The sequence below is a fragment of the Triticum urartu genome, chromosome 1A, assembly GCF_056163025.1.
Source record: "Triticum urartu cultivar PI428250 chromosome 1A, HENAU_Tu73, whole genome shotgun sequence".
NCBI lineage: Eukaryota > Viridiplantae > Streptophyta > Magnoliopsida > Poales > Poaceae > Triticum > Triticum urartu.
The window spans coordinates 92,889,266-92,906,468 of NC_141873.1; positions in this window are offsets into that span (position 1 = coordinate 92,889,266).

Sequence of the window (17,203 nt, forward strand, 5' to 3'; positions counted from 1 at the left end):
ATGGTCCCAACTATGGACAAACTCGTGCTTTGAAGGCAAAAGCTATTTCCTCATCTGAAGAAGAATCTGATTGCAGTTCTGATGATCCTGAAGACATTGGAAAGGAGCTTGCTATGCTTGTGAAGAAGTTCCAGAAATTCACCAAGAGAAAGGCTTCAGAAAGTCCTCATGATCTAGCTCAAGGAATAATGAAGCTTCTACTCATGACTACAAGAAGAGAACATGCCACAAGTGCAAGAAACCTGGTCACTACATCTCTGAGTGTCCGCAGTGGGACAATGAGAACAAGAAGAAGAAGAAGAAGAAGAAGAAGAAGAAGAAGAGCAAGGAATATGATTCTGACGACAAGAAGAAGAAGAAATACTCGAAGTCTTCTTCCAAGTCTTCATCAAAGTCTTCATCACACAAGAAGAGATCATCTGGCAAGGCTCGTGCTTTTGTTGGCAAGGAAATGGATTCAGAGGAGGAGTCTGCTTCTGAGGAGGTGGAGGTGGAGTCGGAGGAGGAGTCCGATTCTGGCATTGCTAGTCTGGCTACAGCCTACGTTGCCAAGTCCATCTTCAACATTGAAGACAATGAATTCATCACCGACGCCGATGCTAATGATCAGGACAACTCCGCTCCCACCTACAGCTTCATGGCACGCGGTGCCAAGGTAAACTCACGCACTACTCACTATCAAATATCCAGTGAAGATGACTCTGATTGTGGTTCCAAACCCAGCTACAAAAAACTTGCTAAAATTGCAACTGAACAATAGAAAGCTATGGAACATATTCAAAAACTGTTAGACAAAAGCGATGACATGTTAGACGCTGAAATGACTCGATCTCAGTCCTTAATTGAAGACATAAAAAATCTTCATGTTAAGTATGAGGAACTTGAAAGTCGTCATGAAACGCTCTCCACAACTCATGAAAAGCTTTCCTATGATTATCTTCAAAGGAAGCAAGATCTTGAGAAATTGAGAGCGGCTCATGAAGATCTTCAAAAGGAAAATGAGTCACTTCGCGCCAAACAGCTCAGTTCCGCTCAGGAAGGATTTGAACCACCGTGTCTTAAATGCATTGAGCGTGACAACGCTACTTCTGTTACTGGATGTTCTACTGCTGCTACTGTTGCAATATCTTCAACTATTGATGTGGTAACTAACCCCTCTGCTGAGGATGCCACTGCTATTGCTGATGAAAATGCTAGGTTGAAGACATTGCTTGAAAGAAGGATGTACAAAAGTCTCAAAGGGCATCAGACACTATGTGATGTCCTCAAGAGGCAGATCCTGAACCAAAACCCTAGGAAAGAGGGTGTTGGGTTCGAAAGGAAAATGAATGCTGATGGCTCTTACTGGAAACCTGAGCAGTACCCCAAAACCACATGGGTTGCTGCAAATGAACCTTCAGTGGATCCATCCACCCTATCTGGCTTCACTTGTACTAATCCCATTGTCATTGATGAATCCTTTGATGCAAACTATAAACTGTTTAAGAATCATAATGGTGAAGTGTTTGCTAGGTATATTGGTACTAACTGCAGGAATGGGCCACCTATGAAGAAAGTCTGGGTGCCGAAAAAGTGTCTGGAGAATCTTCCCGTGAATGTCGTCATGACACCACAAGTGAAGAAGAAAAACCCTAGACCACAGGCTTCATATGGTCCAAAGGCTTCATACAGACAGAGGACTCACCTGAGTCGCACTAAAGCAAATGTTTTGCAGGGAAACCATACTCAGGCCTATGAATATGAGCGCATTTCATCAAACCGCCATGTTCATAAGACCAAGAACTACTCTGCTTATTCTTATGAGTACTATTGTTCACCTGCAAGACTATTTGCTAGGGCTCCAAAGCTGAAGTTCTCAGATGCTGCACTTAGACTCATTGCTTCGAAGCCACCCTTGAAGATGTAGGTGGCTAAGAAATCTTAACTTTTTTCTGCAGGGAAGGGTCTCCAGTCGAAAATTAAATGTGTCTGAAGCTATTGCTGGGGACCTTAAACATCTTGTAGGGCGCAAGATCAAATGCCCAAATGGTCTTATTATGTATTTTGTTCCTGAGTCGCTTGCTATTTGCCCTATCAGTCCTAACCTCGATCAAAGCTTTCATAATCCACTTGCCCGTCAAATTTTTATGCTTCACAATTCTCTTCGTGAAGCCTATCCCCCTAACTGCACTGTAGGGTATGACACCAGCTGCTTCAGAATGGATCATTGATAGTGGATGTACTAATCACATGACTGGCAAGCGAAGTCTTCTCATGGACTCAACCTTATGCCCATCTGACAAGAGTCACATCACATTTGCTGATACTGGTAAAAGCAAGGTATTGGGTCTAGGTAGAGTTGCAATCTCAAGGGATCAGCACATGGATAAAGTGATGCTTGTTGAATCCCTTGGTTTCAACTTAATGTCTGTCTCAATGCTTTGTGATTTAAACATGATTGTGATGTTTGGAAAATATCATTGCCTTGTTCTAATGGAATCTGACAAGTCTCTAGTCTTTGAAGGGTATCGGAAAGATGATTTGTACATGGTAGATTTCTCAGCAGGACCACAGCTTGCCGTATGTCTTCTTGCAAAAGCTTCAGAATGCTGGCTCTGGCATCGGAGGCTAGGGCATGCTGGCATGAGGAACTTGCACACACTTGCAAAGAAGAAGCATATCATAGGCATTGAGGGCGTCAAGTTCAAGAAGAATCACTTATGCGGTGCCTGCGAAGCTGGAAAGATGACGAGGGCCAAGCATCCCTCGAAGACAATCATGACAACGACTCAACCCTTCGAACTGCTACACATGGACCTCTTCGGTCCCACTCACTACTCAACTCTTACTACTACTGCTTGTCTCTACGTCTTCGTCATTGTTGATGATTATTCAAGATATACATGGGTGCATATAATTCTCTACAAGACTGAAGTGCAGGATGTCTTCAGACGTTTCACCAATCGATCCATGAACAACTATGGCGTCAAGATCAAGCACATCAGAAGTGACAATGGCACTGAATTCAAAAACACCGGCCTCGACACTTATCTTGATACTTTGGGCATCACTCATGAGTTCTCAGCTCCGTACACGTGGCAGCGGAATGGCATCGTGGAACGCAAGAACATAACACTCATGGAGATGGCCCGGACGATGCTCGATGAATACAAGACTCCAAGAAAGTTTTGGCCTTAAGCCATTGATATTGCATGCCAAATCATCAACAGTGTTTATCTTCACAAGCTTCTGAACAAAACATCCTTTGAGCTCCTCACTGGTAAGAAGCCAAATGTCAGTTACTTCAGAGTATTTGGTGCCAGGTGCTAGATCAAGGATCCACATCACACTTCAAAATTTGCACCGAAAGCACATGAAGGTTTTATGCTTGGATACGGAAAGGATTCACACTCCTACAGAGTCTTCAACCTCTTTCACTATAAAGTGGTTGAAACTGTGGATGTGCAGTTCGATGAGACGAACGGCTGGCAAAGAGAGCACCTGCCAAATGTGCTAGATGAAGTTCCATCCAGTGAATCCATCAAGCTTATGGGAACTGGAGAAATCATACCGTCTGAAGCACAGCCTGAAGAGGAACTCATCATCTCTGCACCTGATCAACCTAAAGACAATGCTCAGACTGAAGACAATCCTTCTAACGATGACAATGATCAGCAAGAGCAAAATCTTCGTCATGTTCATCCTCGGGTTGCAAATGAAGTACAGATTGAGAGAATAATTGATAGCATCAATGCACCTGGTCCACTCACTCGTTCAAGGGCAACACAACTAGCAAATTTCTATGGGCACTTCACATTCATCTCAATATCTGAACCCAAGAAAGTTGATGAAGCCTTCATGGAACCTGAATGGATTCAAGCTATGCAAGAAGAGCTTCAACAATTTGAGCTGAATAATGTATGGGAACTGGTCAAGCGTCCTGATCCTCGTAAGCACAATATCATAGGCACTAAATGGATATATCGCAACAAGCAAGATGAGCATGGTCAAGTTGTCAGAAATAAAGCTCGTCTCGTTGCTCAAGGATACACTCAAGTTGAAGGAATTGACTTCGATGAAACATTTGCTCATGTGGCTAGGCTTGAGGCTATACGCATACTGTTGGCCTATGCAAATCATCATAACATTCTTCTGTATCAAATGGATGTGAAGAGCGCTTTTCTCAATGGCAAGATTGAAGAAGAAGTGTATGTTGCACAACCGCCTGGCTTTGAAGATCCAAATCATCCTGACATGGTGTATAAGCTCAACAAGGCACTGTATGGCCTCAAACAAGCCCCTCATGCTTGGTATGACACACTCAAAGACTTCCTGAAGAGCAAAGTCTTCAAACCTGGTTCCCTAGATCCCACACTCTTCATGAAGACATATGATGATGAACTGTTTGTGTGCCAAATATATGTGGATGACATTATCTTCGGCTGCACTAATCAGAAATACAGTGATGAGTTTGGATACATGATGCAAGAGCAATATCAGATGTCCATGATGGGAGAGTTGAAGTTCTTCCTTGGACTTTAAATACGACAGAAACACAACGGCATCTTCATATCTCAAGATAAATACCTCGGTGACAGAAACACAACGACGCTAATGCCAGCTAAACACCATCTGGGTCCCGACGACAATGGTAAAGAGTTCGATCAAAAGGTATACCACTCCATGATTGGTTCTTTGCTTTATTTATGTGCATCTAGGCCAGATATCATGCTTAGTGTTTGCATGTGTGCCCGATTCCAAGCGACACCAAAGGAATCGCATCACTTAGCTGTGAAGCGAATTCTTCGATATTTGGCTCACACCCCAACACTAGGATTATGGTATCCAAAGGGCTCAGAGTTTGATCTAGTTGGATTCTCGGATGCTGATTATGCTGGTGACAAGGAGGATCGCAAGTCTACATCAGGCACATGTCACTTTCTGGGACGCTCACTTGTATGTTGGTCTTCAAAGAAGCGGAACTGTGTATCTCTCTCCACTCCTGAATATGAATACATTGCTGCTGGATCTTGCTGCGCTCAGCTTCTATGGATGAAGCAAACACTCAAAGACTATGGCATTCATCTAAAGCAAGTGCCACTCTACTACGACAATGAAAGCGCCATCAAGATTGCTAACAACCCAGTTCAGCACTCGAAGACAAAGCACATTGAAATTCATCATCACTTTCTCAGAGATCATGTCATGAAGGAAGATATTGATATCATACACGTCAACACTGAAGAGCAACTGGCAAATATCTTCACAAAGCACTTGGATGAGAAAAGGTTTTGCAAGTTACGGTGTGAGCTAAATATCTTGGAATCCTCAAATGTCCTGTGATCAGGCACATATCCTAACACTTATGCATGTTGATGACTTAGATGTGCAACACACGAAGTAAAGTATATCTTCAAACAATGAAGACTTACATTCTGAGTGTGAATACATTAACGTGGAATTTGACTTCGGAGCGCCACGATAATTGTGCGCCCTGTCTGGGTCTAATACTTCCTATACAGTGGGTAACGCCACCACCAAATTCTTCCCTTAGAAGTGTTTTTCTCATGGCATTACATTTGCAAGTCTTCGCATTTTGTTTGTCTTCAATGTTAACATGGCCTCATGTTTATCTTCAAATGTACTGATTTGGTTTATGTCCTCTACAGCATTCACTTATAGATATGTCTTCACGTTGAATCTTTTGAACTAAGTGAATGTGATCGGACCCTAACCTTTCTATGCTCCCGTCTCAAGTCTATCTATCCAAATCATATGCATTCTATTGAAACTGTCGAATGTCTTCGCTGAGTCCTTGTCAGCGGGAGGCACAGAGACAAACATTAATCTGTTTTCAATGCTCAATCCTTTTTACCTGAAACCCGGAGAAGTGGGAACGACCTCCCGACAATCTAGCCATGTGTGGGAACGTGGAACAACCTCCAATGTGTTGCATGATTGCCACGTGTCCTTCAGATGTGAACCGCCAGGGGCACCTGCGTAATAACGTTGTGCCGTCCCTGTCTCTATAAATACACGCCTCACCCCAGTCATTATCTCTTCTTCCACTCTCGCACAAACCCTAGCGCCACCGCTAGCCCTCGACGACGCCGGCGACGAAGCGCTTAGCTGCCGCGACCTCACCAACGCCGTCCTCACGCCGGCCGCGGACATCGTCTTCTCCGCCGTCGCCGTAGGTGTCCTTCATCGCCAAGTTAGGGCACGGAAGATCGAACAGCTCGGCCTCCTCTCCCACTCCGTCTAGCAGTTCCTCGTGTGGTAAATAAAGCCTCTTTTTATAGTCTTTTTGATTCGATAGATTCATCCTTTTCAACCACAAGTGGTTTCTGTTCCCACAAGTTGGATCTATCTCATTCTGCATCTCATAGCATGTCTAGTATGTTCACTTATGCTTCACAAAGTAGTTAGATTCCTCACTTGTACTTATTCGTGGATTCGTACAAATCTGGAACCAACTCTCTACATATGAGTGAATGTCTTCACACTATGAGGTCAATGTCTTCTAAACTGATTTATCTTCAAAATCTTCTGAGAATGCATATGACCTATTCCCCTTCCCTCGCACCTTTAATGCTGTCACAGGTACATGTCCGTGGGAGAATCCCTTGGTTCTCATAGTCTGCATTCATTTGCAGAGTTCTTACAGCATCATATAAATTCTCCTGAAGCTAGTTCTTGTCTGACCAGTAGATGGAAGACTTTGACAGTGTTGAAGCCTTTCAGTCTAAACTTCATGGCAACAGAAAAATCAGTTAGGAAGGGCAGCAGACAGCACCGTGGAAACACTGCTAAGGACCTGCCACCAGATCTCTATGAGCTATACAAGTCAGATCCAGAAGAGAGCTATGGAGAACGCAAGAACCGAATCCAATGGATTCGAAGACATTGGGCAGAGGAATGGTTCAAGTACAGATTTGTCACCGACGAATATGCTAAGAAGAGTGCCATCAAGGGCCCCTGGGGAGATATTATATACAAAGGTCTTCAGCCCGAGTCAAGGTCCGAAGCTATTGCTCAAGGCTTCTACCCCTGCATGCTTCGTGGACCTCAGCCTGCAAATGCCGACCCATCCTCTCTGTTGTGGTGTCGTGAAGATAATCTCTTCAAGCGCAACTTTCAGTTTGCAAAGAACTCAGCCAAGGAAAACAAGAAGTCCTTGGGATTAGACTTCAACCCAGGCCCCTCTGCGCCACATGCCGACGGCACATGAGAAGCTGAACCCAATCTTGTTGGGCCCTTCTACAACTTAGAAGGTCTCATCACTCACATAATGGTTCAAGGGGCAGACGTGGATCAACCTGCAGACGACGCTGATTCTGACGAAGCGCCTACACCACCGAAGCCTGTGAAGCAAATGAAACCCAAGGCTTCAAAGCCCTCTTCAGTACCAAAGGCTTCAAAGCCCTTATCTGCACCAAAGGTCTCACAGGCAAAGCCTCTGTCCACTGCACCTCCTGAAGCCAGTGTGCAGTCTGAAGATCTCTCACGCATCTCCAAGTCTACCAAGTCGAAAAAGCCCATGCAACCCACTGGTCAAGCACTGACCCCTGCTGCTGTTTTGAGAAACGAGCATGACGCCATTGATCTATCCAGCGACGACAATCTTGGCGATGACGCTCTTAAGCAGTTGATCAAGAGCAAGCAAGAGGCGGAAATCTTCAATGATCTTCCTTTCTTTGATTTGGAAATCTTAAACAAGTTTATTGATGAGTGGTTTGACAGCCCAGATGTCAGCTTTGATGATCTTCAGCTTCCCATTGGCCTCAGCGTCGCCTTCCACGGATCCATTGCTCCTGAGCTGTCTCTAGCTTAGAAAATTGTTGAGCTGAAGCATAAGATCGATTATGAAAAGGCTCAGTTCAAGAAGCACATGGCCAAGCTCAATGTTGAAGACATTGAAAACTTCAAGGTCATGATGCATGAGCTCAAGGAGGCATTCCACAAGAAACGAGAAGAAGCAAAAGTTTCTCGTGAGCGCATGAAGAATCTTGCTGCCAAATGTGTGCAAGGCTACAATGAAGCTGAAAAGCGCAAGGCCTTGGGGCGACTAGGCATCGACCCCAGAATGGCTGCCAAGAAGAAGAAGAAGCCAGCTGTGGCAGAACCAGAAGCATCAAGGCGGGAAGAACCTCGCATTGTCTTCCCAGCCAGTATGACAGGCTCGAAGCCTAAGGTCCCCACAGTGGCTTCAGAATTCAAGAAAACCAAAGCAGCTGAAGCTGAAGCCAGAAAGTGCAAGACCAAAGCCACCACCGATGATACTCCCCCAACCAAGAAAAGGAAAACAAAGAAGAGGGATCGGGCTGCTCCCACAGAGCCCCTTCTTATCGAGCTAATTTTTGTTGCTCATCATGCGTCTGAACATCGAGAGCGCCAGTTGATAGTTCATGAGCCTGCTTCCACAGAGGCTCCTGAAGCTAAAGACAATCCAGCTATTGACCCCACCGCAGCTGAAGACATTGGTCCTCACGGCAATGTTGAAGATGATGAAGTTCTTCCTCAGATTGAGCACAATTTGGTATCATCGCCTATGCTCACGCACAGCGAGCTCATCAGCATTGGTCGTCCTCTGACGCCAACTGCTCAGGATGCATCATGGGCTGATCACCCACAACAACAAGACATACCAAGCAAGTTCTCCCCAACCACAAGTCACCTCTCCAGTGTAAGATGAAGATGACGTTGAGGCCCAGTCAACTCCATCTCCACAGGCGTCGCCAGCGTTACGCAGGCTTCACAAAGGACCAAGGCCCCAAGTCACTCTTCCGAGTGTTCCAGAAGGAGAAGTGCCCCACCAATCTGTTGCACGTCAAGTGTTTTCAGAAGCCACTCCAACTGTGAACGCCTCTGAGTCTGAAGCCAAAATGACTGAAGATATTCCGGCTGCATCAGCCGATGAAGAAGAAGCACCACGTGATGAAGAAAGAGTTGCTACACCACCAACCATTCCTGAAGTTGTTCTCAGGGAGAACGTGTCCGACCCTCCAGCTCCTGAAGTGGAGGTTCCCAATACTGAGTCGACCACCAACATCAACATTGAAGGCAATGACGTTGTCATGGCTGAAGCTAATGTGGCGCCTCAAGCTAACGTCACCACCAACAACAACACTGCTGACGACACTGATGTCGTCATGCCCAAAGACAATGTGGCCCCTGAAGCCAATGCTGCACCAGACGTAATCATTCCTCCTGAAGCTATTGTTCCACTTGCAGCCCATGTCAACGAAAATGCCAATGCTCCTGTACCCCCTCCAAGGCCTCACACTGTTGAGCTGGCATTTGATCGTGGTCAGCCTGTTATGGTCCGATGGCCCATTCTGGTTCCTCCACCTGTTGCGGGTCCACAATTTAACTATCATGTCGAGCACAGGCCTCAAGTCCAGAAGCCCAAACCAAGACTTCCAAGATTCCCAGGCACTGCAACCTCACCTGGGGTCTTCAATGTGAATGGCTTCGTGGCACATAACACCTTCTTCAACAGCACCAAGAACCATTACTCCAAACCTCGCATTTCATCGGATCGGTTCTGGAGCTATCAGCAATGCAGCTACTATTCATGCGTCTTATATAATCAAGGGCGCATATTTCCACATATGCGTCTCGACACTGAAGCTATAGTTGGCCTGCCCTGTCTAGAAGAAGCATTGGATTGCTTCAGAGACGCTGGACTCCTGCAATTTTTCACAGACAAGGAACACTGGAATGAAGAGCTTCTATTACAGTTTTGTGCAACTCTCCACATTCGAGGATACAACAGGGATCCAAAGACTTGGGTCCTTGAGTGGATGACAGACTATGTCCATCATGAAGCCAAAGCTCTTGATATCATTGAGCTCACAGCCCTGCCCACTCCTAGTGAATACTACGAACCAGGTTGTCAACAACACCAGAATGCTCTGGAGAGCATTTTTCAGAAGCCCCCGAACCCAACATGAGCCAAATGCTGAGCATGATGAAGCCTTTGCCTCACGACGCTCACTACCCATCTGAATTCTTTGTTGAAGACCTAGACTATCTGCCTCGCACCATTTACCATATCATCAGAAAAACTCTATGGCCTGTCAAAGGACATTCATCTGCAGCAAAGCTTGAAGGAGCAATGAAGACCTTGGTTTTCTATATCTTCAATGGCATCAGCTTCAATGCTCAAGACTTCTTCATCAGGCAATTGGCTGCATCTGGCTCCAACATTTTTGGTTTGAAGTTCTATGCTCCATGGGTAATGCGTCTTATCAAGCTGCACTATGCCTTCAACTATCAGCCGTCTGCGCGCAATCATCTTGTATTCTTGCCAGAGGACGATCTGTCTATTGAAGCTATTTACCCAGAGCCTGCTAAGGATCCGATTTATCTTCACAATGTTGATCGTCAAAGCTTCACCCAGCCCATTGAAGGAATTCAGGCAGTCTCTCGTGTTTATCCCTTGGCTGGTAACACACGTGCCCCTCGCGCTCAAACTGACGCCACTAGAAGCACCATTACCCAAAGGCCTCAGAAGCGATCTTGTGTTCTCAATAACCGAGAGCTTCTCGTCGCGCTACATCAGAAACAGGATAAGCATCATAACTGGCTTAAGCGTCAAATGCAAAGCCTCTTGGTGGACGTCAATCGCATTTGCAATCTTGCCACCAAGAATGCCTTTGTTACACATGAAACCTGTCGGAGGTCTTGGAAGAGTTTGACATTGCTTAGTGCTGAAGCTGATCTGCAAGACAATGGCTTCACAGAAAGATTCAAGTTTGACTCAACTCCTCTAAGGAATGCTCACTTGCATCGGACTCCCTCACTTGAAGACTCTGACTATTCGTCCTCAGCTGCGACGGTGAATGCCAGAGTCATCGATGACCAAGATGATGCCACTTCACCTCCTCCAACTTCAGCGCGTGTCGACACTGCACCAAGTTCTTCTGCACCACCGGACCTCAACGACGACCCTGCTGCTTCGCCTGCACCTCATGGGAACGAGTAGAAGCTCTATGTCTTCAAACCTTTTTGGTCCTTACTAACAAAAGGGGGAGAAGCATATGAGTTGATAGTCTTCAAGCGGGTCCATATGGGTGGTTGCTTTACTTTTTGCTACTTTTGCCAAGTTCTTACAACTCTCGCCTTTTGCTACATTTGGTTCTTTGAGTTGTAACACTTAAACTTGATGGTCGTCTGCTACCTTTTCAACACTATGTGATGCGATGATAAATTCCGCATGCGCAACGATAAATTCCGCATGAAGTCGTTTTGCAGACGTCCACTTTTCATTATGCATGTCATTATCTTCGTAATATCAAATCATGCATGATGAATTGTCATCATAAGTTGAAGAGGATCTCCACAAGTACAACCTGCCATGTGCATTTACATTCCAAAAGCAAATTACTTATATGCACATCTTCTGGGGAAGCCTTTGCCACTTATGAAGACAATACCCTATCCTTTACAATTTCACATATTTTATTCTCCGTTGAAGACTTCAACCAGTTTGTCATCAATCACCAAAAGGGGGAGATTGTAAGTGCATCTAGTGCCACCCCTAGTTGGTTTTGGAGTATTGACGACAAACCTGGTTGAGGGAGTAATGTCTTTATGAGAATTGCAGGATAACACATGTAGAAGTCCCTCATTGATTCGATTTACCTACCAGAGATGACCCCTAAAAATGTATGAAGACATTGAAGACAAAGGTGGTACGTGAAGGTATTCACATTGAAGACTGACAAGAGAAGACATTGTGTGAAGACTATGGAGCGCGAAGACTTAGTTGTTTCGTCATTCTTTTTCTTCTTTGTCGAGTCATAGGAACCACCGTACTGTTAAGTGGGGTCCAAGTGAACCAGTCAGAATGACTAAAGTGATACTTAACCAAAAATCCTATGTCTTCGAGCGAAGACTATGAGAGCAAATCTTATCCAGAGCTACATGAGTCAGCTTTGCTTGTAGCCCAAGTAAAGTTGCCGTGTGTGTTTGAAATCTGACCATTGGAACACGTGTCAATTCCTTAATGACCCAGGGTCATTTCAGACAAATCAGGTCGGGTTGCCTAGTGGCTATAAATAGCCCACCCCCTACACCATAAATTGGTTGGTGCTCAGAGTTAGTGTACGGCTTTTGTCGTTTGAGAGCAACCCACCTTGAAGCCTTTAAGAGAGAAATCCTTGCGAGGACAAAGCCCTAAGCACCTAGAGCGAAAGAGTGTTAGGCATCACCGAAGTCTTCTTGTCTGTGTGATCTGAAGACTTATTACACTTGAGGACTGTGAATCCTCCAGCCGGTTAGGCGTCGCGTTCTGAGCATCCAAGAGTCATTGTGGATCGCCGGTGAACGAAGTCTATGAAGGTTTGGAAATCTACCTTGAAGACTTACCAGAGTGATTGGGCAAGGACTGGGTGTCCTTAGCTCAAGGGGAATAAGGTGAAGACGCGGTCTTCTGAGTTGAATCTCAGCCTCCCTAACCAGACATACAGTTGTCACAGCAACTGGAACTGTTCCAACAAATCATTGTCTTCAACGAGCCACTGGTTCTATCCTTCCCATCTCTTTATTTGCAGATTGGTCCTTGTGAAGTCATTGCCTGTTTGCATTATCTATTTGTCTTCACTGTGTGACTGCTTGTTCTGATTGGCTTCATACTATCTTCCGTCCTGATCTATACTGCCTAGCTGCTATTAGTCTTTGTGCTTTCAGTTCATTGGATACTTGACTATGGCTTGCTTAGTGTAGTCTACCTTCCGCTGCATGGTAATAGGGTTGTTTCTATCGTTTGTCTTCGAAACTTCCATGTTTTGAAGACTTTCATAAAAATTGCCTATTCACCCCCCCCCTCTAGTCGATCACTAGCACTTTCAGACCGCATGAAGAATCTTGCTGCAAAATGTGTTCAAGGCTACAATGAAGCTGAAAAGCGCAAGGCCTTGGGGCGACCAGGCATCAACCCCAGAATGGCTGCCAAGACGAAGAAGAAGAAGCCAGCTGTGCCAAAACCAGAAGCATCAAGGAAGGAAGAACCTTGCATTGTCTTCCCAGCCAGTATGACAGGCTCGAAGCCTAAGGTCCCCACAGTGGCTTCAGAATTCAAAAAACCAGAGCAGCTGAAGACGAAGCCAGAAAGCGCAAGACCAAAGCCACCACTAATGATGCTCCCCAACCAAGAGAAGGAAAACAAAGAAGAGAGACCAGGCTGCTTTCACAGAGCCCCTTCTTGTCGAGCCAATTTCTGTTGCTCGTCCTGCGTCTGAACATCGTGAACGTCGTCTGGTATTTCATGAGCCTGCTTCCACAGAGGCTCCTGAAGCTGAAGAGAATCCAGCTGTTGACCCCACCATAGCTGAAGACATTGGTCCTCACGACAATGTTGAAGATGATGAAGTCCTTCCTCAGATCGAGCACAGTTTAGTATCATCGCCTATTCTCACGAACAGCGAACTCGTCAGCATTGGTCGTCCATTGACACCAAGCTCAGGATGACTCATGGGCTGATCACCCTCAAGAATCCCCTCATGTTGAAGAAACACCAGTCACTCCCCCACCACAGGTCACCACTCCGGTGATTGACAGTGAAGACTTTGAGGCCCAACCAACTCCATCTCCACAGGCGTCGCCATCATTTTGCAGGCTTCGCAGAGGACCTAGGCCACAGGTCACATTGTCAAGTGTTCCCGAAGGAGAAGAGCGCCAATCCGTCTCACGTGAAGTCTTTCCTGAAGCCTCTCCTACTGTGAACATTCCTGAATCTGAAGTCAAAGCGGCTGAAGATATTTCGGCTGCATCAGCCGATGAAGAAGAAGAACCACGTGATGAAGAAAGAGTTGCTACACCCCCGTCCAACCCTGAAGTTGTTCTCGAGGAGAACATGTCCGATCCTCCAGCTCCTGAAGTGGAGGTTACCAATACTGAGGCGGCCACCAACATCAACACTGATGCCAATGACGGTGTCATGGCTGAAGCTAATGTGGCGCCTGAAGCTAATATGGTGCCAGAAGTGAATGCACCTGAAGCCAATGCAGCACCTGAAGCAAATCCGCCGCCTGAAGCCAATGCCTCTGCTCCTGTACCTCCTCCAAGGCCACACACCATCGAGCAAGCATATGATCATGGACAGCTTGTTACTATCCGCTGGCTAATCCTGGTTCCTCCGCCTGCTCCCGGACCTCAGTTTGCCTATCATGTTGAGCACAGGCCTCAGGTCCAGAAGCCAAAGCCAAGGCTACCACGGTTTCCAGGTACTGCAACTTCACCAGGATCCTTTAATCTGAATGGATTCAAGGCACACAACACATTCTTCAACAGTGCCAAGAACCCCTACACCAGGCCAAGAATCTCTTCGGACCGATTCTGGAGTTATCAGCGGCGAAGCTATTATTCATGCATCTTGTACAATCAGGGACGCATCTTCCCTCACATGCATCTTGATTGTGAAGCCATTGCTGGACTCCCATGCCTTGAAGAAGCCCTTGACTGCTTCCGTGATGCGGGTCTGCTTAAGTTTGTGACTGACAAGGAACACTGGAATGAAGAACTTCTGCTTCAATTCTATGCTACCCTCATTCGTGGATGCAACAGGGATCCCAAGACTTGGATCCTTGAGTGGATGACAGGAGATGTTCATCATGAAGCTAAAGCTCAAGACATCATTGAGCTCACAGCCCTGCCCACTCCTGGTGACTACTATGAACCAGGTTGTCAACAACACCAGAATGCTTTGGAGAGCATTTTCCAGAAGCCAGAACTCAACATGAGTCAAATGCTGAGCATGATGAAGCCTTTGCCACGCGACCCTGAATACCCAACCGAATTCTTTGTTGAAGACTAGAGTATCTGCCCCGCACCATTTATCATATCATCAGAAAGACTCTATGGCCTGTCAAAGGACATTCATCTGCAGCAAAGCTTGAAGGAGCAATGAAGACTTTGGTTTTCTATATCTTCAATGGCATCAGCTTCAATGCTCAAGACTTCTTCATCAGGCAGTTGGCTGCATCTGGCTCCGACATTTTTGGTCTGAAGTTCTATGCTCCATGGGTAATGTGTCTTATCAAGCTTCACTCTGCGCGCAATCATCTTGTATTCTTGCCAGAGGTTGATCTATCTGTTGAAGCTATTTACCCAGAGCCTGCTAAGGATCCAAATTATCTTCAGAATGTTGATCATCAAAGCTTCACCCAGCCCATTGAAGGAGTTCAGGCAGTCTCTCGTGTTTATCCCTTGGCTGGTAACACATGTGCCCCTCGTGCCCAAACTAACGCAACTGGAAGCACCATTGCCCAAAAGCCTCGGAAGCGATCTCGTGTTCTCAATGACCGAGAGCTTCTCGTTGCGCTACATCAGAAACAGGATAAGCATCATGACTGGCTTAAGCGTCAGATGCAAAGCCTCTTGGTGAACATCAATCGCATTCGCAATCTCACCACCAAGAATGCCTTTGTCACGCATGAAACTTGTCGGAGGTCTTGGAAGAGTTTGACCTTGCTCACTGCTGAAGAAGATCTTCAAGATGATGGCTTCACAGAAAGATTCAAGTTTGACTCCACTCCTCCAAGGAATGCTCACTTGCGTTGGACTCCCTCCCTTGAAGACTCTGACTATTCTTCCTCAGCTGCCACGGTGAATGCCAGAGTTATAGATGATCAAGATGATGCCACTTCACCACCTCCACCTTCAGCGCGTCTCAACACTGCACCAAGTTCTTCTGCACCATCGTACCTCAACGACGACCCTACTGCCTCGCCTGCACCTCATGGGAACGAGTAGAAGCTCTATGTCTTCAAACCTTTTTGGTCATTACTGACAAAAGGGGGAGAAGCATATGAGTTGATAGTCTTCAAGCGGGTTCATATGGGTGGTTGCTTTACTTTTTTCTACTTTTGCCAAGTGCTTACAACTCTCGCTTTTGAAACATTTGGTTCGTTTTGAGTTGTAACACTTAAACTTGATGGTCGTCTGCTACCTTTTTCGACACTATGTGATGCGATGATAAATTCCGCATGTGCGACGATAAATTCCGCACGAAGTCATTTTGCAGACGTCCATTTTTCATTATGCATGTCATTATCTTCATTATGTCATTTCATGCATGATGAATTGTCTTCATAAGTAGAAGAGGAGCTCCGCAAGTACAACTTGTCATGTGCATTTGCATTCAAAAGCAAAGTATTTATATGTACATCTTCAGGGGGAGCCTTTCTGTCGGGGATATACCCCGCGGTATGACCCGACTGAAGATATGACCCGGCTAGGAGTTGATGTTTTCATTGGTGACCCGGCAGACACAGTCATGTAACCCGACAGACGCAGTCATTTAACCCGGCAGACACAGTCATGTAACCAGGCAGACACAGTCATATGAGCCAGATAGTTAAGCAGACAGTTAAGTCAGACAGTTAAGCCGGACAGTTAAGCTGGACAGTTAAGCCAGACAGTTAAGCCGGACAATTAAGCCAGATGGTAAGTCAGATTGTGGATTAACAGTTAAGAAGCCCGAAACGTTAAAGAAAGCCCATGGAGAGAAAATAGAATAGTTAAGTCTTAAGTCCGAGTTGGACTCTACATGTAACCCGCCCCTTCAACATATATAAGGAGGGGCAGGGCACCCCAAGAGGGAGATTGAATAATCATTAAGTCTAGACACGATTAGGAGAGCCGGAGTTACGACGACTCCCTGAGGACGATAATGAGACCTAGCCACAAACAACATGTAGGGTTGATACCGGATGATATTTCCCGGGGCCCGAAGCTGTCTAAATCTTCTCTTGCGTGTTGCATTTCTCGATTCCGATCAACCCCTTCAAGCTACCGCATAGATGCGTTGGCCTCACGACTAAGTCCTCACACTAGAACATCTGCCGTGACGTTTCCACGACAGTTGGCGCCCACCGTGGGGCCTGCGCACGGTGGTGTTGAGTTTTTGGAGGGATCTTCACTAGGGTTTCGAGAAGTTCGCAAATTTCCCGAGGAAGTTCTGAAAGTATTACATCAGCTTTGATCAAGATCGGAAATTATCATTAATGGAACTAGCACAAATACCCGTGTGTTGCAACGGGAGTGTAGCAAAAATATATAACGTTACAATACAGAATTGTATGAGATGACAGGTGAGAAAAAAGGTGGAAGGCGAAGCTTCAAAGGCTCGCTGCTCTTAATTTGTAATGTGACACGAAACTTTTACTTAGGAAAGACATTCCAATGACGTCTGAAGGTGCTGCCAGAGTTGTCAACA